General features: G+C 40.4%; 1 protein-coding gene across 1 annotated transcript in view; it reads left to right on the plus strand.

Moving 5' to 3' along the window:
• The window catches only part of PLCB1 (phospholipase C beta 1), a gene marked incomplete in the record, with an annotated part of 630,990 nt that overhangs the window by 270,637 nt on the left and 333,889 nt on the right, over window positions 1-26,464 (plus strand).

Here is a 26,464-nt window from a genome sequence, read left to right on the forward strand (position 1 = left end):
GGAACAGGGGCAGACCGAAACTTCCTTTTCCTCTCCACAGCAGCTTCTGGTTGGAGGCCAATTTCTTTGTCTGTTTGTTTTTCAAGCACTGAGCCTACTGCTTGGGAATTTGGCTGGACTTGCAGACACATAAGAATAGGTAAAAACATTGAGGGTAGTCCTGGCCAAAATGGGAAAGTTGGTAGCTGCCGTTTACAGTGTTAGAGTATATAAACGCTGTGCTAGAGTGCGTATACACACGCACGCTCGTGCACATATGCACGCACGCGTGCACACACACACACACAAAATGGCAGTGGTCCAAACACTCTTGAACTTGTAAGAGTTTGAATCTTGAGCTGGCCCTGATCTGTACCACTGAGATCCATCACACAAGATAAGCGTTATGAATTTTGATCCTTTGGATGCATTTGGGAGGTCATTACTGTGCATTGAGTGTTGTGCAATTAAGCCTCAGGCCAGTAAGGTGGGAGAGTGGTGTGGAGATGCACTGCCCCGATGGGAGCTCCTGATAGCATTGTGCCTTCCACCCCCACATAAGGCAGGGTACCGTTGAGCCCTAGGTGTTGCAGAGGTTTAGGCATTCACTGAACAACTGCTCTTTTGTGCACTCTGTATTTTTTATGAACAAATCTGAATTCGAAATAATGGAAACCCATTTCACCTCTTACTTTGTTACTATAGTTTCCATTCAAAGCCCCCTTTAAGATTTCCCTTCCCACTCAAAACTTTAGTTTTACCTCTTTGGTACATAGGATGTGAGTGGTAATGGGAATGTAATGGAGACTTTCTTCTTGGGAGCCTATTGCGCGGCACATTTAGATCAGAATGGAGATGTCTAACAAAGACAATTTCCTGTATCTGAGATCTCATGATTTACACTGTACTAGGCGATGAAACACTTAGCAAGAGTTCCCGTTTAAAAGCCTTCTTATTAGACATGCTATATACACTTGCCAGCTAATCTTTGTTGTTGAAAACACCACAGTGCACACAGGTAAAACAATGTGTCATTTGTTCTGTTATTCTGGTCTGTGAACTTCAAGCAATGAACAGTTTCTGGGATTATGTAGCCGGGATTGACACAGATATACGGTATGATTAAATGGATTTTTTTTTTGTAATCTCTCTCTGCTTAGATGCTTACAAATTAGAAGCAGATGAACAATAAATGACCCATTATTCAAAAGGCAGAAATAAGAAAAGACTGCAGAATGCCCCTTCTGTATTCCCCTGCCAGCTAGATATACTGAAGGGAGAATTCTTACCCACTGGGGTAAATTGACATGGTTCCATTGCAGTCAGTGCGGTTAGGCCTACTTACAGCAAGGAAAGATCTGGCCCTTAATGGTTCATAATATGAATTGTTTTATATTTCCTGATACCCATCTGATATTTGTTACAGAACTCAGAATGATGTATAGGGCTTTAAATAAATATCATCTGTCTAAAAATAATTTTGGAGAGTCACTCAGAAGATAATGCTGTAAACATACACGTGCCAGCAATAATGAAATACGCTTTGTGGAGAAATTGAACTCCAGATTACCCATCTAAGCCCAGCTTTATCAGAAGCTAGAAAAAATATTTTTATTTATTTATTAAAGCACTGCTAATGAACAATTAGAAGCTAATTGACTGAAACAGTTCTAAGGTTCAGTGTTCCACCAAAAGGATCAGTTCTGGTTGGCTGATTGCCTTGGAGACAGCTTGGAATAATCTTATGCGAATAGAAACAATACTTTTTGACAGATATATCATTAATTGAGAGAGAGAGTCCCTGTGCCTTTAATACAGAAGGAAATTGAAGTCATTTTTCTTTTTGTGAATTTGGGAGATATTTTGAGTCAAGAAATCACTTTTGTGAAATAGCAAGTAGCATTTATACATTACTTAAAATCAGTAATTGTGGACTCTTTTATATTTTAAAACTAGGTGACTGAAGAAATTCAGCTTGACAGATTTCATCTCCTTTTTTGTTATTCTGAAGAAAAGGCAGCTGTGTAGAGCAGTTGATGCAGTTTATCAATTCTAACTCAGAACAGTCATTAGAATTCACGATTCAGGGAAAAAGAGAGGAGGCACCTTTTTTTTTTCCTACTCTATCCCTAATCAGATGAGAAGGGACTTTCTTCATCAACAGATTGCCCTTCTGCTAGGTCAACAATTGCAGTTAGGAGTGGTCACCTGGGATTGCTGCTTAAAATTTCTATCGAATGGGCTGTTTGCAGTGTTATTGTAGCCATGTTGGTCCCAGGATAAGTGGACCAACTTCTGCTGGTGAAGGCGACAAGCTTTTCTGCCACACAGAGCTCTGCTGCTGAAGAAGAAGCAACTGGCCCTGCATTTCCAGGGCTTTGTTTTCAGGGAAGTGTTGTGTGGGTGCAATGCAAGAGCTGGGGGCCTGCAGGGTTCTCCCCAGCTGGGTGACAGTCCATCAGATATATGAGGTGGGGGAGGTAATATCTTTTTATTGGACCTACTTGTGTTGTAGCTCGAAAGCTTGTCTCTTTCACCAACAGAAGTTGGTCCAATAAACAATATTACTTCCACCCGCTTGGCTAGCTGATGGTCTGTCAGCCAGTGGGGGAGAAAACTGCAGTACCCTCCGCCGCCTCTTGCCTTGCGCCGGCCCAGCATCCCCCTGAAAACAAAGCCCTGGTGATACAATGCCAGAGTTTGTCAGCTATGCTGAGGGGGTTCCTATCTCCACAGATCCTATTGTCTTAGTGCTGAGGAGAAGGCTAAACCCTGTACAAGCGCCAAGATTCAGTCACCTCTTATGTCATCTTAAAATATCTTTTGCAGTTGTTTAAAGGGACATTGAAAATCACATTTTTTTGTCCAAGAAATTCTGTACCATACTAAATAGCCAGTAACTCCTAAGCGGATTAGAATTGAAATCAGTTAGTGGAAAACAATATTTTTTTCTCATTTTAATTTTTTAAAATTTGTTTATTCTGTGCATTTTGCAACACCCTGTGCATAGTCACTTCTCTTGTTTTCCCTACAGTCAGCCAGTTTCTGTCATATTGCAAAGACCCAACTGGATAGCGGGAAAAATAAAACAAGTATAAAATTTTGTAAAGGAATTAAAAATAAATAAATGACATGGAGTGTGAAGAGGGCTCTATCAGTTGGGATTTTCAAAATGTCCATGTTGACACCTTTCACTGCAGAAAACAGTCTTGTACAAAAGTTTAATGTAAGAAATAAAAATGGACTGATGACCAGAAAAAACCTGGATGGGGGATTTTAGTCAAAACAACCTCCCTAGGTAAATTGATCCAGTGCTTAACTACCCTTACAGTTAAAAACAATTTCTGACCTAAATCTCCCTGGCTACAATTTAAACCCAATACTTCTCATCCTGTCCTTAGTGGATAAGGACAATTTATCACCCTCCTCTTTACAACAACCTTTTTAGGTTCTTGAAGACTGTTATCATGTCCCCCCTCAGTCTTCTGTTTTCTAGACTAAACAAACCCATTTTTTTCTATCTTTCCTCGTAGGTCATGTTTTCTAGACCTCTAATAATTTTTGTTGCTCTCCTCTGGACTTTCTCCAGTTGGTCCGCATCTTTCCTGAAGTGTGGTGCCCAAAACTGGACACAATACTCCAGTTGAGGCCTTCTCAGTGATGACTAGAGAAAGAATTACTTCTCCTGTCCAGCTTACAACACTCCTGCTAATACATCCCAGAATGATGTTGGGTTTTTTTGCAACAATGTTTCATTGTTGACTCATTTAGTTTGTGATCCACCATAACCCCCAGATCCTTTTCTACAGTGCTGCCTCCTAAGTTGTCATTTCCCATTTTGTATTTGTTGCAGTTGATTATTCCTTTCTGAGCGCAGTACTTTGCATTTGTCCGTATTGAATTTCATCCTGTTTGTTTCAGCCCATTTCTCTAGTTTGTCAAGATAATTTTGAATTCTGATCCCATACTCCAAAGTGCTTCAACCTCTCCCAGCTTGGTATTGTCCGCAGACTTTATAAGTGTACTCTCTGTGCCATTGTACAAACCATTTATGAAGTTGTTGAATGGAATCGGATGCAGGACAGATCCCTATGGGACTCCACTCAATATGCCCTTCCAGCTTGACAGTGAACCATTAATAACTACTCTCTGAGTACAGTTTTCCAACCAGTTGTGCACCCACCTTATAGTAGGTTCTTCTAGGCTATATTTCTCTAGTTTGCATATGAGAAGGTCCTGTCAGACAGCATCAAAAGCCTTACTAAAATCAAGATATAACACATCTACAGCTTCTCCCCTTTCCACAAGGCTTGCTACTCCGTCAAAGAAGGATATTAGGTTGGTTTGACATAATTTGTTCGTGACAAATCCATGTTGACTGTTACTTATCACCTTGTTATCTTCTAGCTGCTTACAAAGTGATAGTTTTATTATTTGCTCCATTATCTTATTGTCCTTATTCCCCCTTTTCTAGATGTGTACTATATTTGCCTTCTGGGATCTCTCCTGTCCTCCATGAATTCTCAAAGATAATCGTTAATGGCTCAGAGATCTCTTCAGGCAGTTTCTTAAGTATTCTAGGATGTATTTCGTCAGGCACTGATGACTTGAAGAGATCTATCTTTTCTAAGTAAATCTTAAATTGCTCTTTCCCTATTTGAGCCCCAGATCCTATCCCATTTACACTGATGTTCACTATGTTAGTCGTCTAATCACTGCTAACCTTTTTGGTGAAAACTGAAACAAAAATGTCATTTAACACTTAGCCCATTGCTGCATTTTCTGTTGTTGTCTTTCCCACCTCAGAGTAATGGATCTAGTCTGTCCTTGGTCTTCCTCTTGTTTCTAATGTGTTTGTAAAATATTTTCTTGTTACCCTTTATGTCCCTAGCTAGTTTAATCTCAATTTCTGCCTTGGCCTGTCAAATTTTGTCCATACGTGCTTGTGTCATTTGGATAAAAATGTAAAAATGAGTTCCCAGATTAAAGATTAGTGACAATTAAAGATCTCAAGGAACTTTTTGACAGAGACGTGTTAATGCAAACGAAGTGGGCAAATTGCAGTGTGGAATATTGCATTCAGCCTACTTGAAATTCTACCAGCAGTTTCAATTTGTGTGATATTTTTAGACCAAACCATTGTGTATTGTATCTGTGTATACAGCACGATCAGTATTCTTCTTCTGAAATATTAAACTATTAGTGCACTTTCATCAGAAGTTCCACCTCTGACATAAAGTAGGTGATCATTTTTCAAATCATCTCTTGGTACCATACATGGAATTGAAAATATAGGAGGCTTTTCAAAGGGCAAAAAAGCAAACTGGATATTATTGACTAAACAATTTAGAGAACATCTTTTCAATAATTTGAGGGACTTGTGGATTTCCTAAAACAAGGTGAACTTAATTGCTTGACTACCTCTGTTTCTATGACATGGGGTTGCTAACAGCTGACGAGTGTTATAAGCAGATACATGGTACAAATTCAGTTTTTCAAAACTCAGTTTTAAGCATTTCCTTTTACATGATACAAAGTCATCTTTCTTAACATTTTTTTCATTACTCTGAAGGTTACCTTGATTACCCAAAACCTCAATTCACCAGGACTTAATCAGTGTCTCCCTAGGATATTTAGAGAATCCAGGTTTGACTTCAGTTATCCACATTTCTGAAACAAGTAAATGTCTTTTGGTGATTTTAAGTTTCAAATAGAACTTTTTGTTTGCCTAAATAAAATATTTTTTCCCCCCAGGAGGCATAAATGTTTATTACCTAGCTTCATCAAACATTGCCAAAAATGATACAAATGTTTTAATATGTACATTACTTTGACAAAGGATGATCCCAGCTCCAGGCTGGGAGAAACTCTTTGGGAATATTAAATTAAGTCAAAGGAGTTTTAGCATATTCTTAAAGTGCTGACGTACTTTTCTGAATCGGGGCCCTGTGCTTTTTCTTCCTCGTGTACATTCCCAATTCCTGAATTATGGAACTAATTACTGCTACTGAATGGTAATTAGAGTAGAAAATATAAAATGAATTCAGCCCTCTTTTGAACATGTGCATTTTCCTTAAACCAGCTTCAGAGAAACTGAGGTCAGTGGGATTTGTGCCTGGTTATTCTAGGTCTGATTATGGTCCCATGGGTTTCGTGAATATAGAGCCCTGATCCAAATTCCATTGAAGTTGTTGGCGACTTTTCATTGATTTCAGTGAGGTTTGGATCTGGCCCCTAAAATCATAAGCTTCAATCTCGTGATTGCTCTCACTCTCCTTACGTACCTAGAGCCTTGTATTTAGGGACCTCTCTTACAAAGTGAGTCATTTTTACTGATTTGCATTTAAAGCTAGGGACCTGGAAAGTGCTGCTTGGAGAGGAGTGTTTTGATGCTCAAGAATTAAGAGCACAAAGTAATTAGCACATGTATAAATAATAAAACAGTTTGCATTTGTATTTAATAGCCTAATTAATATAGCAAGATGTTCATTTTGTTCCATCATCCTTTCCTGTATTTCAGTTTAGTATTTGACCAGACTTTTAAAAAAAAATTAATAATAAAGACTTTACAGAAATGCGAAGAATGTTTTTCATCTTCGATTATAGCCTTTTATATTTCCCCAGAGACCAAAATGAAAAAGAGAGATTGCATTGCTTGGTATTTCCATAGTAAGCTTGCAGTAGGTATGAAACGATAGCATTCATGTAATGTGGTGTCACAACACCATATCTATTTCTGCGTGCGGCTGGGAGCCAGGAGATCTGGGCACTCCTGTGAGTTTAGCCCTGCATCTTGGGAAAGTCACATCGCTTCTCTGTGGGTGAGAACTCGCAGCCCAGAGCAGGTGGGGCCAAGGTGACTTTAAGCCACTTTTGTGCCCTCCTTATCTTGTGCTGTTTCTGGGGCTAGAGAGGCCTCCAGAAGAACTTAGACAGCCCTTGGGGTCTCTTTAAGTTACTACAGCCTCGCTAGGATACTCTAGTGCTGCTCAGAATCTTCATTGTGCTGTGGTCTTGCCCCCAACCTACTCCTCCTGCCCCCAGCCCTACCCCTGGTGTGTCTTCCACACCAATGGGTCCTCGGGAGGCAGCCTTACAGCTGTCATCACAGTGTCTGCACTAGGGAATCTACCCCCAGCTAAATACGGGGCTTTAAGGACTCTTTATGCTGCTCTGTCCCTTAAACCTAGTTTAAAGGGGCTGGAGTGGGGTGGTGAGGATTTCACCAGTGCCTGTTTCCTTATCTGTCTTGCCAATATAGATCATAACCTCTTTGGAGCAGAGGCAGTATCTTATTGCCCTGATATTGGTTGTGGTCTCCAAAGTGATCTGTATGCATTGCAGAAAAAGAACCAACACTTCTAGTTGTTCCTTGGGGGCCGACAGGAAGTGGTGTTGCCTTTTTTGTTGTTAGCAGTACTCAGAGGTTAAGCAGTGGTGGCATCAACTGTATATGGTATATATTCACATCGCCTGACAAGGTACAATATATTGGAATAGTCCTGTATTGTTTTGACTCATTTAAAGTCAGACTCTAAAAATGTGATTTCATCCCCTTTTTCTTGGACTGATCAGATGTAGAATTCAGTATTTTGTTATTCCTGATGGATTTATTGTGTGTATATATATCTCCATCCTTGAAATAGGTCAAGTTAAATACTGTTATTGTAGAAAGAAGATGCTTGGGAGAAGGATTAGGCTCTGGTAGGCTTCCACAAATTTCTTGACTCTACGACTATTCTAAAGTCCTCCTGGCCCAGTGGTTCACAACTCTTTGGAGCTTATAAGCTTCACAAGCCCCAGGCTGTGGTGACTCATTCTCAGCTTTCTTTGATACAGATTTGATATTTTACCAATATAGGTATGTCAGTACAACCCCTAGTGAGGATCCAGTTATACCAGTATGACTTATTCCCCTTCTTATATGAGAATAAGCTATACCTGTATAAGCACATTGATTCCATTGTTGGGAGGGTGGGGAGAAAATGGGTGTCTTGTACTGCTTTAACTATAAAAGCAGCCTTGTACACAACTTATACAAATACAGGTAAGCCATCCGACTTGCGTGTGTAAATAAGGCCTTCGTGAGCGCTCCTTAAGAATGAGGCGGGGTGGTGGTGCAATTTTTGCCAGATAAAAAGGGATTTACAACTAGCATTTATTTCTGAGGTTCTAAGGAGCTGTTACAAATAATGGTGTGTGAAAAAACACAATGTAATCTGTGGTGGAGTACTTGACAGTAGGTTTTTTTTTTTTTTTTTTAAAGTACTTGTAGTTGGGAAGAAGTCTCTCTTGAAGAGAATGATATCTGCTTAATTAAAATGTCCAATTCTGACACAGCAGTACTTTGATACTCTTTATCCTGTCAACCTTGTCTAATTAGGTAATAAAGGTAAGCCATTAATGGCTGCCCACTCTTCATGTTGCTGTACAATGGTGGAACAATGATAAGGCAGATATGTAGGCTGTGAATCTCATCAGACCCTTTTCTGGTGAGTCTTTTTGACTGCATTGCTACTTGTAACAAAGACAGGTCTTTCCCCTAATTTTTTAGAATAAAATGGCAAGTTTTTATTGTATTTGAACACATTTAAATAAAATAAAACCCTAGTTTATATCTGTGAGAAGAACCAATCTTTTTACTTTAATACTTTTTATTGTAATTGGGCCAACAATACAAATGTCTTACCAGACACAGTATTGGCAAAGAAAAATTAATTGATGTTTTTACAGGGTGTAAGGCCAAACTACAGGACAAAGTTACTAAGGTGACCCCTTGCCGACTGAATGTAACTAACTAAAGAATTTTAAAGGGACCACAAACCCAACTATTGGGCTGGCCCTGGCTGACGATTGCCTTTTGGAGGCATGTGTGACACATTGTACCTCAAAATAACACCCCATACCCACATATGTTTTGTATTAAGTATGCCTTACGAGGTGTAATTTGAAAAGTCATGATCTGTTGAACATTACCAGTCTGTTGAATTATATGTATTGCCATTGTATGTGACGTTAGAAAGTTTTTCTGTAGGGATGTTACTGAAATATGTTGTGAGTCTGGGAGATGCCCACAGCTAGCCGTTCAATGGCAACAAAGGGCTCCAGGCTGGCCTGGCCTGACCAGGGTCTCGGGGGGGAAGAGGATGGGAAGGGGCAGGAAGGGACCCCGGCAATATGGGAAGGAGGAGTCACAGCAGAGCGTGGCAGGAAGCAGGAGAGGGCCTGGGGGGTGGAGTTTGGACAGGGCCACGCAGGCAATTTGAGTAGGCTTAGCTTTCGCCTGCCTTTGATACCCACCACCAATGGTTGCCATCCTCTCAGGAGAGATGTTTCTTAGAACTATCCAATAGGTATCAATAGACACCGCCAATAACACAACCGTGATTGCAGTGACATGTCCCTCCTCAGTAATGATTATTTTAATATTGCTGGAGCAACTCATGCAGGCTGTAAGATTGCAGTAGTGAGGAACCACAGAGATTAGGGGCGATGGATCAAGAACTGGGAGTCCTCCTCGTTTGTCAGCGCTGATAGTGTAGGAAGCACTGGCTGAATGACAAGACCTGGTCCCTTCCTCAATTGCTTAAATGTAAATAGACAATCAGCCATGCAGACACTGAACCCCAAAATCATCATCCAGGAGTGTTTGGGTGGTTGTTTCATAAGAACAGCCATACTGGCTCAGACCAATGGTCCATCTAGCCCAGTATCCTGTCTTCCAACAGTGGCCAATGCTGGGTGCTTCTGAGGGAATGAAAAAACAGGCAATCATTGAGTGAACCATTCTCTGTCGTCCACTTCCAGCTTCTGGCAATCAGAAGGTAGGGACACCCAGAGAATGGGGTTGCCTCTGTGACCATCTTGGCTAATAGCCATTGATGGACCTATCCTCCATGAACTTATCTAGTTCTTTTTGGAACCCCATTATAATTTTGGCCTTCACAACATTGCCTCTGCATTGTGTAAAGAAGTACTTTTTTTTTTGTTTTAAACCTGCTGCCTATTAATTTCATTGGGTGACCCCTGGTTCTTGTGGTATGTGAAGTAGTTAATAACACTTATTTTCTCCAGGCCAGTCACGATTTTATAGACCTCTATCATATCCCCTCTTAGTTGTCTCTTTTCCAGCATAAAAAATCCCAGTTTTTTTAATATCTCCTCATACGGAAGCTGTTCCATACCCTTAATCAATTTTGTTGCCTTTCTCTGTACCTTTTCCAATTCTAATATATCTTTTTTGAGATGGCGCAACCAAAACTTCATGTGGCATTCAAGGTGTGGGCATGACATGGAATTATATAGTGGCATTATATTTTTGTCTTATATCTATCCTCTTCCCAATGGTTCCCTAAATGCCACCTAAAAAGAAAGGCTTAAGTGTGGGAACCTCCCTCACGTACTCTGCAGTGAAGAATTCATTTAGCTTCTATGCAATGTCCCTATCTTCCTTGAGTGCTCCTTTAGCACCTCGGTCATCCAGTGGCCCCACTGATTGTTTGGCAGGCTAACTGCTTTTGATGTACTTAGTTTTTGTGTGTTTTGCTAGTTGCTCTTCAATTTCTTTGGCTTGCCTAAATATTTTTACACATGACTTGCCAGAGTTTATGCTCTCTATTTTCCTCAGGATTTGACTTCCAATTTTTAAATGAAGCCTTTTTGCTTCTAACCACTTCTTTTACTGTGTTTTTTAGCCATGGTGTCACTTTTATGGCCCTCTTACTATTCTTTTTAATGTGGGGTATACATTTAATTTGAGCCTCTATTTGGTGTTTTTAAAAAGTTTTCATGCAACTTGCAGAAGTTTCACTCTTGTGACGCTACCTTTTAAGTTCTGTTTAATTAGATTCCTCATTTTTGTGCAGTTTCACTTTCTGAAGTCAAATGCTTCTGTGGTGGGTTTCCTCTCGTATTTCCCCTCACACAAAGATGTTATATTCAGTTACATTATGGTCGCAATTACCAAGCAGTTCAGCTGTATTCACTTCTTGGACCAGATCCTGTTCTCCACTTAGGGCTAAATCAAGAATTCATAGAATATCATGTGTGGGTTCCAGGACTAGCTGCTCCAAAAAGCAATCCTTTTTAGTCCGTATAATAGAACTGGTCAAAAACTAGTCATTGAAAAATATTTTCAACCCAAAATTGCTTTTTTACAGAATGAAAATGTTCACAAATAAATTGAATTTCTATTGATATTTTTTCATTTGTGTTTTTTTCCTCTTTTCTCTTGCTCCCTCCCTCCATTTCCTTTTCTCCTTTTCCCTCCTTTTCCAGAGGAAAACTGGAAGAAAGGAGAGGGGAATAAAAGAAAAAAGGGAAAAAAAAACAAACCCTCCAAATTGAAAAATGTCAGTTTTCTATGAAATACTTAAAAAAAAAAATTTTTTTAATGTTATTTTTTCCAGTTTTTTTTTTTAATTCAGGCAAACTGCTTAATATTTTGCAACCAGTTCCAGTAAACAGATAACTTCTTTTCTGGAGATAGATTAAGACCTCTGGGCATAATGGGAGAAGATGGTTTTGAGGACGGGCTGAAGGAGGAGGAGGTCCAGTATAAGGGAACCTTGGCAGAAGGCACAGATAGGAAATAGAGAGAAAGATTTAAAGGGGCATAGTTAAGAGAGAATGGGGGCATAGGAAGAAATGGGAGTGCAGCTGTAGACTGGAGCAGTTGTACAGACTCTTGCCCAGGAGGAAAAGGAGGGTAAATTTAATTCAGCAACTGAGAGGGGGCCAGGAGAGGGATTCAAACACATGGCCAGAAAGCTAGGGAAGGCGGAGGATTTGCATAGAAGCATGCTGGCTAGGGAGGCAGAGTGAAGGGGGATGGATTTGCAGTAATCAAGGCAAGACAATTGCTTTAGCTAAAGGAAAGGAGTGGTATTGGAGATGATGTATAGGAAAGAAAACCACTGGGACTGGATGTTGGGGTGGGCGGGCGGAGTGGGGTAGGGAGGGAAGAGGAAAGTCAAAACTGGCAAAAGCCATAGTTTTGGAATAGTCAGTGAGTGAGTGATGAAGGAAAGCCCAAGTCAGCTATTGCAGTGGTTCTCAACCTTTCCAGACTAGTGTACCCCTTTCACGAGGCTGATTTGGGTTGCGTACCCCAAGTTTCACCTCACTTAAAAACTATTTGCTTCCAAAATCAGACATAAAAATACAAAAGTGCCACAGCACACTATTACTGAAAAAGCACTGACTTTCTCCTTTTTGCCATACAGTTATAAAATAAATTAGTTGGAATATGAATATTGTGCTTATATTTCAGTGTGATCCTTGAGCCTGTTTTTCCCTCGTGAGCCTTGGCTGAAGCCCAAAGCCAGGCAGTGGGGCTGACGCATGTAACTTAGCTTCGCTGGGCCCCCTGTGGTGGGCAACCCTGGGCAATTGCTTGACACGCCCTAATACTGGCCCTGCACTTGTGACCCCCCCCCGCCAACCTGTCCTTCGACCCCTCTAGGGGCTGCAACCCACAGGTTGAGAAACACAATCTAGATGACTTGATGTCCCCTCTAGAAGACCTCTGAATACCCCCATGGCTCCATGTACCCCTGGGTGAGAACCACTGAGCTACTGCAAATTTCAGGTTGAGTTGGCAGTGGGATATCCATAATGAGACATCATAGACACAGATATTTCTACACAAACTCCTCCCTTTATCTTGTTGCTCTCCACGGTGGCTGACCTTTCCACTGAAGTAGTCTATGTGCTCCAGAGCCAGCACTTTCAGCCATCTGTATGATGCACCAATATCATCTCATCAGACCTGCTATGAACATTATGCGTGTAGAAAGCCTAACTTTTCATTTTTGTGCACTTATCCATATTGTCTATGGTTCTCTTATAATTTAAAATTGTCAGACCTGTTCCCCACTGTTGCTTTATTTACCCAGCAGTTTAAAAGCGTCTGTAATATGACAAATCTCAAAAACAGTGCTTGCCATTCAGTATCATTGCATAGGAATAGGCGCCCTATAAATGTCCAAGAGAGGGAATGTAATGGCTTAATTCAACAGTTGGTAAGAATTGTTTGTCATAAAACAGTTTGACTGCACTTAAACTGTGTGGTGCTCACTTAGGCAGAAGATCTCAATGCATTAAAGCCCTGCCACTTTTCATTCTTTTTCTACACACTGGAGCACAAAACTTTAGAAATAAGTTTTTGGAGATTTTTAATGTTGCTCTTTTAGAAAAAATAATATTCTTATTAAAAAATGGGGGAAGAACTCACAGAAGGGAAAGGACTGATCCTGTGCACCTTTTGCAAGGTGTTTAGTGCCCTTGGTTCACACGGATTTAAGAAGGAGTTGATTGCATTCAGCATCTAGGTATTATTATTAATAATACTATTGTTGAGATTTGCAGCTCTTTGGAGGTTCAGATCCTTTTAGAGCAATAGTTTCAGGCTTCTCTGTGTACATGGTCACTAATCTGCTGCAATTAGCAGTGCACAAGGGACTAAGCCACAAAATGTTGATCCACATGTAAACACCTAGATTGTTCACATACAAGGTGTTTCTTTGGGCCCATCCATAGACTGGAGGGCCAGGTTTTCAGAAGAGTTCAGTGCTCAGCAGCTCCCATTGGGATGCTTGTGGCTAACATGCTGAACTCTTTTGAAAATCTGGCCCTAGGTTTCCACTAGACTAACCTCCCCGCCCACAGTCCTCCCCACTGAACTAATAGTGGTCAGTATGGTCCCCTTTCTCGGTGTCCCATAAGACTCCGTCCTTTCCCCGGTCCTATGCAACATCTAGATGAAATGGAGACAGACCATTCTCACAGGAGATCAAATTGATCACTGACCTCATAGCATTCAGAACCAAGTAACTCCCCCCCGCGTTTTTCCTACTTAGCACAGCCTCTTAAACTCACTTATTAAAATAAAAACCCAACAACATCCTCCTACAGGTGTGGAAAGGAGAGAGACAGCTTTAAAAAATACAAATAATTACAAAACTAATTACTTGGGAGGCATGCAGATACTACAGTGATGAGCACCATATAAGCCGGTAGCACTTTCAGCCATAGGAAGGACTAGAGATGTAGGGTTGAGAGGTATACAGAACAAACTCCAGGAGACGGCCCGCATGACTCAGTAAATTAAAGCATGAGCTTGTCTATCCCTTTGTCCTATGTGACCCTGCCTGATTCTCTGCACTACTTACGTGCTATGAGTTTTGTTCTGTGCAATTTAGTAGCAAGTATAGAAAAGCCTCTGTTATGCTGACAGAAGTTCACAGTTGCTGATTGCTGGCAGGCTGGTTGCTTCTGGAGTAAACAAAGGGCTTACTGCACTCATAGGCTAGGTCTATACTACCCGCCTGAATCGGCGGGTAGAAATCGACCTCTCGGGGATCGATTTATCGCGTCCCGTTGGGACGCGACAATCAATCCCCGAATCGGCGCTCTAACTCCACCAGCAGAGGTGGTAGTAAGCGCCACCGACAAAAAGCCCCAGAAGTCGATTTTGCCGCCGTCCTCACAACGGGGTAAGTCGGCTGCAATACGTCGAATTCAGCTACGCTATTCACGTAGCTGAATTTGCGTATCTTAAATCGACTCCACCCGGTAGTGTAGATGTACCCATAGCAACCTTCCACTCTATGGTCATAGGCTGGAATAGAAAGTACTGATGACTGAATTCTGTAGCATGTGGATCCGTTCAGTGGCACACATAGTAGTTTTAAGAAAAACTAAGGTGTTCTAGCGAGAGGGGAAAAAAGCTTTACAAATACCTTTGTATTTAGCTGTATTACCATATAGCTTTATATGGTATTCTAATGCAACTTTGTGTATGACAGACCTATTTTATTCTCTTTGAATCTTTTGGTCCTTAGTAAGTTGACAACGGTTATTGACGGGAGGGAAAGGACATTCTCTTCACTCTTCTATTTGAGCCAGAACATGCTGCTCACTTATTCTTGGCTGCAAGCAAAGAAACTCATTTGTTTTCTAGCTCGGAAAGCGACAGTCTAAGCATTATGAAGCGAAAGGAAGGTACAGGTAGCAATTTTCTGTAGAATAAAAAGTTGTAAAAGTAAAAAAAAAAATTCTTTGAGCATTTTCTAAAACTATATTAACAGTTTTTGGTTTCAATAACATTGCAGGTGCTAGCTGAGATACTACTGGTTTGAGACACTTTGCAAAAGTTTGCTTCCTATCCATCTACTGGCAACCAAAATGCGTTCAATTTATAAGGACTGAACAAAGCAATGTTCAAAAAAAAAAAAAAAGCAGATGTTGAGGTTACAGCTGATCCTACATGGCCAGTCCTCTGGTAATAAGCACCTTGTTCCAGAGATGCACTCAATCATTGTGCACAAAATTTCAGCATTGAGGCTGCTGTCATGAGTCACAAAAGCTGTTTTTACATCTAAGACATTGGAACTTAAAATGGTGTTATTTCCAGTGCAGGATACAATTTGATTCTAGTTTATTCAGAGGTTTAAGGCACAGTAGAGTTGAGGGGTGTGGTGGTCCTCTCCTAACAAGTGTCATTTGCCATTCCCACATTCCCTGTGTTCGCCATTTGCCATGCCCTCTCTTTAATCTCTCCTTCCCTTTTACTGTCCACTACAGGAAAGGGAGGATGGTCCCTCTCACCCACCTCCTAGCTTCTCCCAGCTTCTGTCTCTGTACATCATTCCTCACTCTCTCTGCTCCAGTTCCACTCTCTAACTTCCACCAACTTGGTCTCTCGTTAGACTCAGCCAGATTCTGTTCTCGGTTATAATGGTCTAAATCCAAAGTAACACCATTGGCTGAATTGGGTTTGCTCTGGATTTAAACTGCCATGATAGAAACCAGACCTCTGGCCATTTCAACTCTTTTTATCAGAGTGTAATTTAGGGTACGTCTATACTACCCACCTGATCGGCGGGTACTGTTCGATGTATCGGGGATCCATTTATCGCGTCTCGTCTAGACGCAATAAATCGATCCACGAATCGACGCCCATACTCCACCTTGGCAAGAGGAGTAAGCGGAGTCGACGGGGGAGCTCCGGCGGTCGACTCGCTGTCATGAGGACAGCCAGGTAAGTCGAACTAAGATACTTCGACTTCAACTATGCAAATAGCGTAGCTGAAGTTGCATATCTTAGTTCGAACCCTCCTGCTAGTGTAGCCCAGGCCTTAGAACGCTGTCCCAATGTCTATAAAAAGGTTGAATCCCCTTGTAGTGGGCGAACATCCATTCCTGTTACATTGAGAATGAATGAAATAATTCATTGGAATCACATTGACTTTGTGTTGTTGGAGGCAAGGGAGGAATGTTTTTAATGATCAACTAAGGGAAGTGAAACTGGAAATCTGATGATTTAAGAACAAACTCAGATTGTTCAATTCAGAAGAGAACCCTGAGGATTTTTAATGGAACCAGGATCAGTTTAAAGAAAAAACTAAGGAAACTAATAGGGCAACAGTTTAATTAAGGGCACAGTGAGATTTTTATGAGATACTTTCTGAAATTCTTTATAGCTGTCCCAGTTGTAACAGATGAGCGATGATGAAACTAAATGACTATTATTATTTACTAGGGCTGGTTGAAAATCAGAATTCCCATTCTGTTGGAAATTCTGATATTTTGACACCTGTTTTCATCTCAAATTCGGAAGAAATGTAGACATATTAAAACTTTTTGCTGAATGGAAAGTTCTGACTTTTTTTTATTTGGAAATGTCGAAACCTTTGTTTTGATATTTTTCAATCAAAATGAAATGTTTAATCATTCCTGGATCTAAACGCTTTGTTTCAGTTTGTTGAACTGAATTGAAAAGTTTCAGTTCAGTTTGACATTACACTGCACCCATCCAAGCTGTCACAGTGCCTTATGGACAGTGTTGTTCTGGTGCTTCAATACCTTATTCTTCACCGTGAGTTGGGTTCCCTGGCACATCTCCCATGATAATGCCATGAAATATTTTATTTTGATTTTCCCAAGTGAAAATCAAAAATTTTCAACATAATTTTTTTCAGCAAAACAACATTTTTCACGTACATAAGAACATAAGGTAAATGGATTTATGCATGTAGGGCAGGATGCAAAGCCCATTAAAGTCAGTGGAAAGACTCCCATTGATTTCAATGGGCTTCAAGTCAGGTCTTTAATTGAAAACATTGTGATAGCTAATGAACTGCAACATTACAAAGTGGATGTCTAATTTGTATTTCGGAGGGAAAAAACTGGCAACAGAGATCTATAAAAGTTCTGTGATCCTAAATTCCAAACATAGATGAGAGAGAATGTAAGTAACTACCTTCGAATACATCCTTGTAACTGATATAAATAGCTGCTTGTTTTTTAGTCCGCCATACCATCTATTAAAAATATCGTCAACAACATAGCTGTTAAGAGGCTATTTAAAAGTAACAACTTTGGCTGTGTTTAGATTGGGGAAGTTAGTTCTGCAGGAAAACCTCCAGTATGCAAAACCAGAGTAATTGCCCATTTTCTAGCGGAATGCTCAATATACCGTTGCTACATTAGTCATTTTAAAGACTTGCCTGCATCTGAGAAGGTACCACCATCTGCTTTGTTTCCTGTGAACTTGCAAACAGTTTGCTTTTGTTTCATGAGATACTTTACAGAATGGCTATCAACTAGAGTATGTACCGATTATTGTACCTGATGAACAAGAGTGGGCATGAATTCAACTGATAGATGCCTAATGAGGTGTAAGGCACTGGGAAAGATGGTAAACCTGCTGCCCATTTTCTGTGACCTGAGAGTGAGGAACATTTTTCTCATTTGGCGATACGTGACCCAAAAGGCCAGTTTACCAATAATTGCAAAGTGATTTGAGTGTTTCAGGGGATCCAACAAGTAGGTTGATCGTTTTGCTGATTTCACAGTATCAGAACTCTCTATGGCATCCTATTTCATTATTAATTGTTTCATTCCTATGGTCAATTTTTGTTTACTTCTTTAATAATATTACAGATTATTCAGGAGTCCCACATGACATACTGATAAGTAAACTGGAGAAATGTGGGCTCAGCGGAACTAACATTAAATGGACACATAATTGTTTAAGCAACCGCAAACAAAGAGTAGCTATTAATGGAATGATGTCAGATTTGAAGTTGGTCTCAAGTGGGGTTCCACAGGGATCTGTTCTACGTCCCTTGTTATTGAACATCTTTATGAATGGCCTGGATGTAGGTCTAGAGAGCATACTGATCAAATTTGCAGATGACACAAAGCTGGGATTGGGTTGCAAACACTTCGGAGGACAGAACTAAAATTCAGAGGGATCTTGATAAATTGAAGAACTGGGCTACAGACAGCAAAATGAAATTAACAAAAGTAAATGTAAGGTGCTACACTTAGGGAAGAAAAACCAAATGCGCAAATATAGAATGACGGATAATTGGCATGGCAGCAGCACTGCTGAGAAGGATCTGGGATTTGTGGTGGATCACAACCTCAACATGAGTCAGCAATGCGAAGCTGTTGCAAAAAGAGAAAATGCAATTTTAGGTTGCATTAACAGAGGCATAGCACGCAGGTGATAGTACCTCTCTACTGGTGCTGGTTAAGCCTCAGCTGGAGTACTGTGTCCAATTTTGGTCACCAATGTATAGAAAGGATGTAGAGAAACTGGAAAGGATACAGAGGTGAGCGACAAAGATGATCAAAGGGATGGAATGCAAGCCATGAGAACAAAGCCCGAAGGAAATGGGTATGTTTAGTTTGGAAAAGAGGAGATTAAGGGGGGACATGATACCAGTCTTCAGATACTCAAAAGACTGCCGTAAACAAGATAGAGAAAAGTTGTTCTCTCTTGTCACAGAGGACAGGACAAGAGGCAATGGGTTCAAACTACAGCAGAGCAGATTTAGATTAAATCTCAGGGAAAACTTCCTAACGTTAAGAACAGTAGGGCAATGAAACAGACGCCTTGGGAGGTTGAGGAAGCTCCTTCACTGGAGGTTTTCAACAGGAGGCTGGATAGTCAGTTGCTGAGACAAAACGAATCCTGAATCTTGGCAGAGGTTAGAATAGATGACCCTTGTGGTCTCTTCTAACCCTATGGTTCTATGATTCTAAGAGAGCTTGCCAAATTGTACAATATTCTAGTGTCTGGGCTGCAGTTTTAAACTATCCAGCTTCCTTAGCAGCCAATTGATTTGTTTAATTACTTTCCTCCCAGATAGAAATTGTAGTTAAGGCCTGATAATTCAGTGGTATTATAAAATTATCCTGCTCTAGCCTCACATCGTGCATGCTATAATTTTTGGATTGGTCAACCACCCTTTTGAGGGAAGCTGCATTTAACTCTTCACTGGAGGTTCTAATCTTTAATTGGAAAACCCGTCAAACTTGCAGCCATTCAACTGCTAGATTTAGGATGAAAAATAAAATATTATCACCATTTGTGTTATCCAAGCATTATTTTTGGTTGAAAGCAGATGCGTGTCAGTTTTCCAGAGCCAGCATTTTCCCTATGACACCGTGTAGACAAAGACTTCTACATGAAAAGTGAAATTGTCAACTGTCTTACCCAGAGCTTGAGTTACTTGACTCTCCTGTTCCTGCTTAGTCTAGACTATCCTCAAACAAAGTTCACGCTTGAAATTTAATCTCACTGATCATATCTTAATGACCTACTGATAGCTATAAAGTACTGGATAGCCTTACAAAATCTCAGAAACAAATAAGATATTGAACAACAATAATATTTAGCAGTTATATAGCATGATTATATATTTAAAATGCTGTACAACGTATCTATTCAGACTTGTGACTTAAACTTCACAATACTCCTGTGAGACAGGAAAGTTATATTACCTCCCACTTAAGATGGAGAAACTGAGATTCACAGAATAGTTAAGGGCCAGATTTTCAAGAGGATTTGAGGGATTTATAAGAGCTACAATATGGAGGCCAAAAGTCAAGTTTCCATGACAGATTCACATTTAAAGGAGACAATTTGGCCTTCTTTCTTCATCCTCCCAACTTTTGACTTGCAGCCTTGAATGCCACCTGACATTTTAGTAGGTGGTAAGATTTAAAACAAGAAATGTCACCAGTCACACAGCGGGAGTATCAAAAGCATTAAGAGAAATATAATTAGGAAGAAAAGGTTAATGTCCATCAAAGAGCAACAGGCCTCAGCCTGAAATCTTCATTTAGCTTCCTCTGATCCCCCTCAGCTGCCCCACAAGGATGGAAAGTTCACCTGGAGGGAATGAACAGTAATGGATGCTACCTGCTATCATGCGACCTCTGAACCGCTTCTTCCTCTCTCCTCCCCCCACCTCACTCCATAGAAGCTACTGTGGCCCAATGACTGAAGTAACCCCCCCCCAGCTCCTGCTTGCAAAAGGTTTGAGAGGGGAGAAAGAGTATCTGAATAGCTTGCGCCCTGCCTCACCTGTTTCTCTTAGTTCCCTGCGATGGCACATCTACCTTGCTCAGCGGAAACATGTCTTTTCCCTGGGGAGCATGAGCGGGATGGGTCTGGTGCTTTGTGAACACACGGCTGTATCGTAGCTGGTGCTAACTAGAACATGGTCAACCTCAACTGACCGACCTGGAGACCGAATTACCCACTCAGCTCTGTAGCTGGTTCCTCCATTATAGGATCAAGGCAGGCTAGGAGGGAATGTTGCACTGCTGATGGAGGTATTTGGAGGTGTATAGACAACTTTAGGCTCCAGAACTTTCAACTTGGCATTTTTCATAAATGTTCACTGTGCTTTATGAACATGATTCAGATCATCTCTCTAAATCAAGTTAGTTTTATAGCCTTTGGTATCTGCTCTCACTTTAATGTTGTCAATTTTTGCACTCCTTTAAGGCTGAGACCCTCTACGCTGCCTCAGTGATTTGCACATACAATTCCCATTGGAAATTATTGACAATTGGGTGTCCAAATTCCTCAGACAGCTTTGAAATGCGTAATTCAGAGAAGGTCTTTCTTACGGTCATCATTTTGGGACTGTTTGCCCGATTGCCAGGCACACCTGGGATAGAGCTCATTTTTCTAAGAGAAGAGGCAGCCTAAGTAACTTTCAGTAATTTTTAATAAGTTCTCTTGGGTTATCTTAACACGTTTATGATAAAGGTGATTCTATAATTTTGTTATTTAAATGCAATAGTGTTTCTGTGATAGTATCAACTCACTTAAAGAAGTGCTCTTCTTATGGAATAGCCATTTTCACAAGCACACTATATTATTAAAAAATGCTTTTATAATTCAGGCCCCAAATAAACCTGCCAGTATTGAAGAAAATTATACAAATTTACCCCAATCATAAACTCAAGAGAGTAGCGAGATTTAGATTTTTATGGCTAAATCATGTTCTGTTTGCTCAGTTGAATAGTCCTAGTAAAATCAATGGGACTACCCTGCTGAGTTAGGAGAGCAAGATTTTTTTCAAATTCTTTAAAAATCCCTACTGAGGGCCTTTTCCTCAGATGTGTATTTTGGCTTAGTTTAGGCTTCAGTTTAATTTATGTAATGTTGCATTTTCCTTCCCAGAATTTGATGAGATGCATATACATGGGAATCTTAAGTAGGAGTAGAGAGGTTCTTTTACCTCTGTATTTGACACTGGTGCTAGTGTTGCTAGCATATGGCATCCAGTTCTGTTTTCCACAATGGAAGAAGGATGTTGATAAATTGGTGAGGGATGAGAGAAAAGCCACAAGAACATAGCTGCTGGAACGAGGCTGGTGCACGCCCTGGCAGGAAGTAGTAATAACAACCCAAATACATGCTTCCCACCTTTAGCACCCCCGCTATAAAAATTGTTGCAGCACCAATGTACAAGAACGATTAAAGGACTAGAAAACATGCCTTATAGAGAATGACTTAAGGAGCTCAATCTATTAAGCTTAACAAAGAGAAGGTTGGGATGACTTGATTCCAGTCTACAAGTACCTATATGGGGAACAAATAATTTGATAATGGGCTGTTCAGAGTAGCACAAAAAGGTATAACACGATCCAATGGCTGGAAATTGAAGCTAGACAAAATCAGACTGGAAATAAGGAGTCCATTTTTAACAGTGCAAGTAATTAACCACTGGAATAGTTTACCAACGGTCATGGTAGGTTCTCCACCACTGGCAATTTTTAAATCAAAGTTGGATGTTTGTATAATTAACATTTTAGCTAGTATAGAAAAAGAAATCCCAGACATTTTCCAAGTCTGGGATTCTTTTTCTATATACCTCTACCTCGATATAACACTGTCCTTGGGAGCCAAAAAAATCTTACCGCGTTATAGGTGAAACCGCGTTATATCGAACTTGCTTTGATCCACTGGAGTGCGCAACCCCGCCTCTCCCCCCGGAGCGCAGCTTTACCGCGTTATATCCAGATTCATGTTATATCGGGTCGCATTATATTGGGGTAGAGGTGTACTAGCTAAAATGTTAATTATACAAACATCCAATCTTGATCTTAGACACTAACTCCACTGTGAAACACCTGAGTGTGATGTGTCCTCTTATATTCAAATATACACATCCAGTAGCCCACTTTCTTCAAAATGCCACTGCCACAAATGCTTCTTGAGCTAAACAATCACTCTTTATTCCAGGCAGCAAAGCCAACATGCAAAATGTTCATTAAGGCTGGTCCACCTGCTATAGTAGCGTGCTGTAATGGAAACAAACCCAAATTGTATGGCTGTTAAAACTGAGTAAAATTTAATTAATTTAATTCATTCCCACATTTGAACTATCAAGGCAGTGTTGGGATAGTTTAAATGCTTATTTACATGTTAACTTCTAAAATTCTCTTCCATGTCCCAGCTATTTAATACACCTCTACCCCGATATAACGCTGTCCTCAGGAGCCAAAAAAATCATACCGCGTTATAGGTGAAACCGCATTATATCGAACTTGCTTTGATCCACGGGAGTGCACAGCCCCGCCCCCCCGGAGCACTGCTTTACCGCGTTATATTGGGTCGCGTTATAACGGGGTAGAGGTGTACTTGATGCTTGTAGATTTAGACACTAACAGGCCTTTTTGTGTTCTCTTTTCTTTCCGTCTTTTTTTTTTTTTTTCAAACACAGCAGACATACAATTCCTGACCCTGTCCTCTTGAAAAGAATGGGAAAACACCCATCGACTTAAACTGGAATATTTACCTTATTTAAGAAAATCTCAACATTCAGTTTTGTGGTTGTCATTTAAGGGTTGAATTTTCAAAAGCTTTCTTTTACTCCCATTGACATCAGTGCTTAAACTCCCATTGATGTCAGCAGAGGCAGAGTGAGGCCAGTGCTAAGCACTCTTGCAAATCCCATCATATATTCCACTCAATCCATCTTGCAATATCTCATGTCACTGATGGAGCATGGGAAATCTTTTCACCCTTCTGTCTGCTTTACAAGGAAGGAATCCCTCTGAGGAAGTCAGTCTCCAGACTGCAGGGCTATAGACCCAGTGATTATGTTTGTCATGGTAGTTCCTTTTTTTTTTTTTTTTTTTTTTGGTAGCGGAGTCTCTTGCTCTTGTATCATGAAGATTCATATTGTGCTCAGGTACTTTCCAAGCATCGGCGCCACCAGCAGCAAGGAATCTGGAGGAAGACGCTTTTCATGCATCAGGAATTGCAGCTTCAGGAATACACACATGAATAAATTGAGTTTTGCCTGCTTTTGCGATTTTATCATAAGTCTCATGGTATGTGGTGCTTTTCTTAAAGCCACAGCTCTTGGATTCATGTGGCTAGAAGTGAATCTCAGTTTTCATTTAAAAAGAAAAAAGCTTCTAGTCCTTACAAGTACAAAGAAAAGCTAGAAAATATGATCTGAGAGTAACCTAAAGGCTCAGAAATCAGAATACACATTTAAAAAAAATGAATTTAAGCCAATGTTATGATTGTTTTGAATGCTTGATGTTGACAATACTGAAATTGTGTTGAGTTACCTTAACCAATCAGTCATGGGAAGGTAGGGGAGATATTTTTAGGTAAGTTAAAGTCTCTCAGTTAAGTTTATTGTAATATAATTAATTTGTATAGTACTTTTCTTTCAAAAGAATTTCAAAGCAATACTAATAATCAAAAGTATAGTTATGCATTATTTGAGCTTATTAAAAATGATAGTCACAACATTTAAATATAAAAAAACCTGTAAGTGGCACAGCACAGAATCTCACCCCAAAATATTCCTTTATTAAATACTGTCTCAATTATATTTTCTTCAGTGTACATGGTTATTAGTGTTTTATTATAGATTCTTATTCAGTAGTAAAAGCGATTCCAGCTGATTATGTCTGACTTGTCACTGAACATGCTAAATATTCATTTAAACCAAAGGGAGCACATCTGAAGGGTATTGCTATCATCTGCTATTAGTTTTGTAATCTTTTGTTTGGGTTTATCTTGGAAGTGGTAAGGAAGAAATATTGTCCCTCTCCAAACTTCAGTATGACAAGTGTTAATCTGTTTTGAAGATCAGGAATAAATATATGTATCTGGATGTGTTATAAGTATTATACAAGGCTTAGAGCACTGATCCCATCTTGTAGGACATTGTCAGCTGTCAGCAATGGGTTTTTAGTCAGTAAAGCTTACACGTGCCATTAAGAAGTCAACATTTGCCAACGGTTATCAGAAATTGGTGGGTGAGACAGAATAGGAAATAATCATGCTAAGTAAAGTGAAATTGTGGCATTTCAGAGGGCACTATCATAACTGTTGGCAAAGGGAATGAGGGCTACCGGCTACTCAGTTGATCCCTTGAGACTACTGGTTAGGATCATCCTTCACAGCTGGTCCACGATCAGGAGAACACAAGGTGGCTTAAATCCCCCTTTGCATGCGCACACAATACAAACATACCCACGCCCTCCTTGATTTGCATAGTGCAAACTTCAGTGAGAGCAGATGATGAGATTCCATACCAGAATGTTGACCTTGTGTTCTCCTGATCGTGGACCAGCTGTGAAGGATGATCCTAACCAGTAGTCTCAAGGGATCAACTGAGTAGCCGGTAGCCCTCATTCCCTTTGCCANTGGTCCACGATCAGGAGAACACAAGGTGGCTTAAATCCCCCTTTGCATGTGCACACAATACAAACATACCCATGCCCTCCTTGATTTGCATAGTGCAAACTTCAGTGAGAGCAGATGATGAGATTCCATACCAGAATGTTGATCTTGTGTTCTCCTGATCGTGGACCAGCTGTGAAGGATGATCCTAACCAGTAGTCTCAAGGGATCAGCTGAGTAGCCGGTAGCCCTCGTTCCCTTTGCCATGCCTACTGCACTGCCAATAGGGAGAGAGGTGATTTAGGACCCACTAAATACAGGGAGAATCTGGGCCCATTATATTTTGTCACCAAATGTCCTTGTTTAAAGGTTGAAACAAAAAACTGTCTAGCAGGATTCTTGAGGCTCAGACATTCAAATTAGCACAAAAAATCGTCGTCGTTGGGCTGGGAATAAACATGAGAAATTTCATCCCGATAGATAATTGGAAATAAGAGTTGAGAATGAAAGTGCCTGCTCAGCCATGAGCCTTACAAAAAGAGCACTCCAGCAAAAATAAATAAAAACTCCACAGCCTGTCATGGACATTGTGGAATGCAGAAAGGTAAATATTATATGAAGGATTATCCTTACTTGAGAGGAATCATTCCAGCATGGAGTTCTCCACCCAAAGCCAATACAGTTCATGAAATCAATGGGGAATCTTCTTTATGTGTCAGTAGGAGCCATATATGAGGCCTGGAAAGCAAAAAGTTAGTGTGTCCCGCACACAGCCCGTGGATGGCTCCCATATTGGTTAGATCCAGACATGATTGTGCTTACATTTTACAAACCAGATCAAATAAGGAACATTCCAATCACTCTAGCCCTCTTTGAAGCACCAAGCCACTGGTTCTTAAATTTCAGTGTAATGTGACTACTTTAATTTATTAATCTCAGAATGAAGAGAAGGGCTGGGGCTCAGAGAGTTGAAGGACGCAGTTGAAGTTAGATGAAAGGCTCTACGTCCCATCACCTGTCCTGTGAGCAATCTAATGTGTCAAAACCAAATTCATTTTATCATACCAGTTAGATTCACGTTTTTCACACTCTGATAACTTTAATGACTGAACTTCAAAGAGAGTCATCACTACGGTGCTAAGAATAAGGATAAAATGATCTTCGAGTGCTTGCTCACGTCGTTTCCATCCTCGGTGTGCGCATGCCCACGTGCGCGGTCGTCAGAGACTTTTGCCTTAACAGTATCCATAGGGCCGGCTGTGGTGCCCTCTGGAGTGTTGCACTCATACGGTGGTATATCAGGCGCCACCAGCCCTATGCCTTCTCAGTTCCTTCTTGCCGACAACACTGCAGGAAGGCAGGTAATGGAATTGACATGAGCAACATATCTCCAAGAACAACAGTTATGAAAGGTAGGTAACCTTTTTTTTTTTTTTTTTTTTCAGTTCAAGGGAGATTTTTTGAGAAAGTCTACAAGTGAGCGACATTGGGGTTTCGGAACTGATGTGCAAACTGATTCTT

This window comes from Trachemys scripta, chromosome 3, assembly GCF_013100865.1.
Source record: "Trachemys scripta elegans isolate TJP31775 chromosome 3, CAS_Tse_1.0, whole genome shotgun sequence".
NCBI classification, from domain to species: domain Eukaryota; kingdom Metazoa; phylum Chordata; order Testudines; family Emydidae; genus Trachemys; species Trachemys scripta.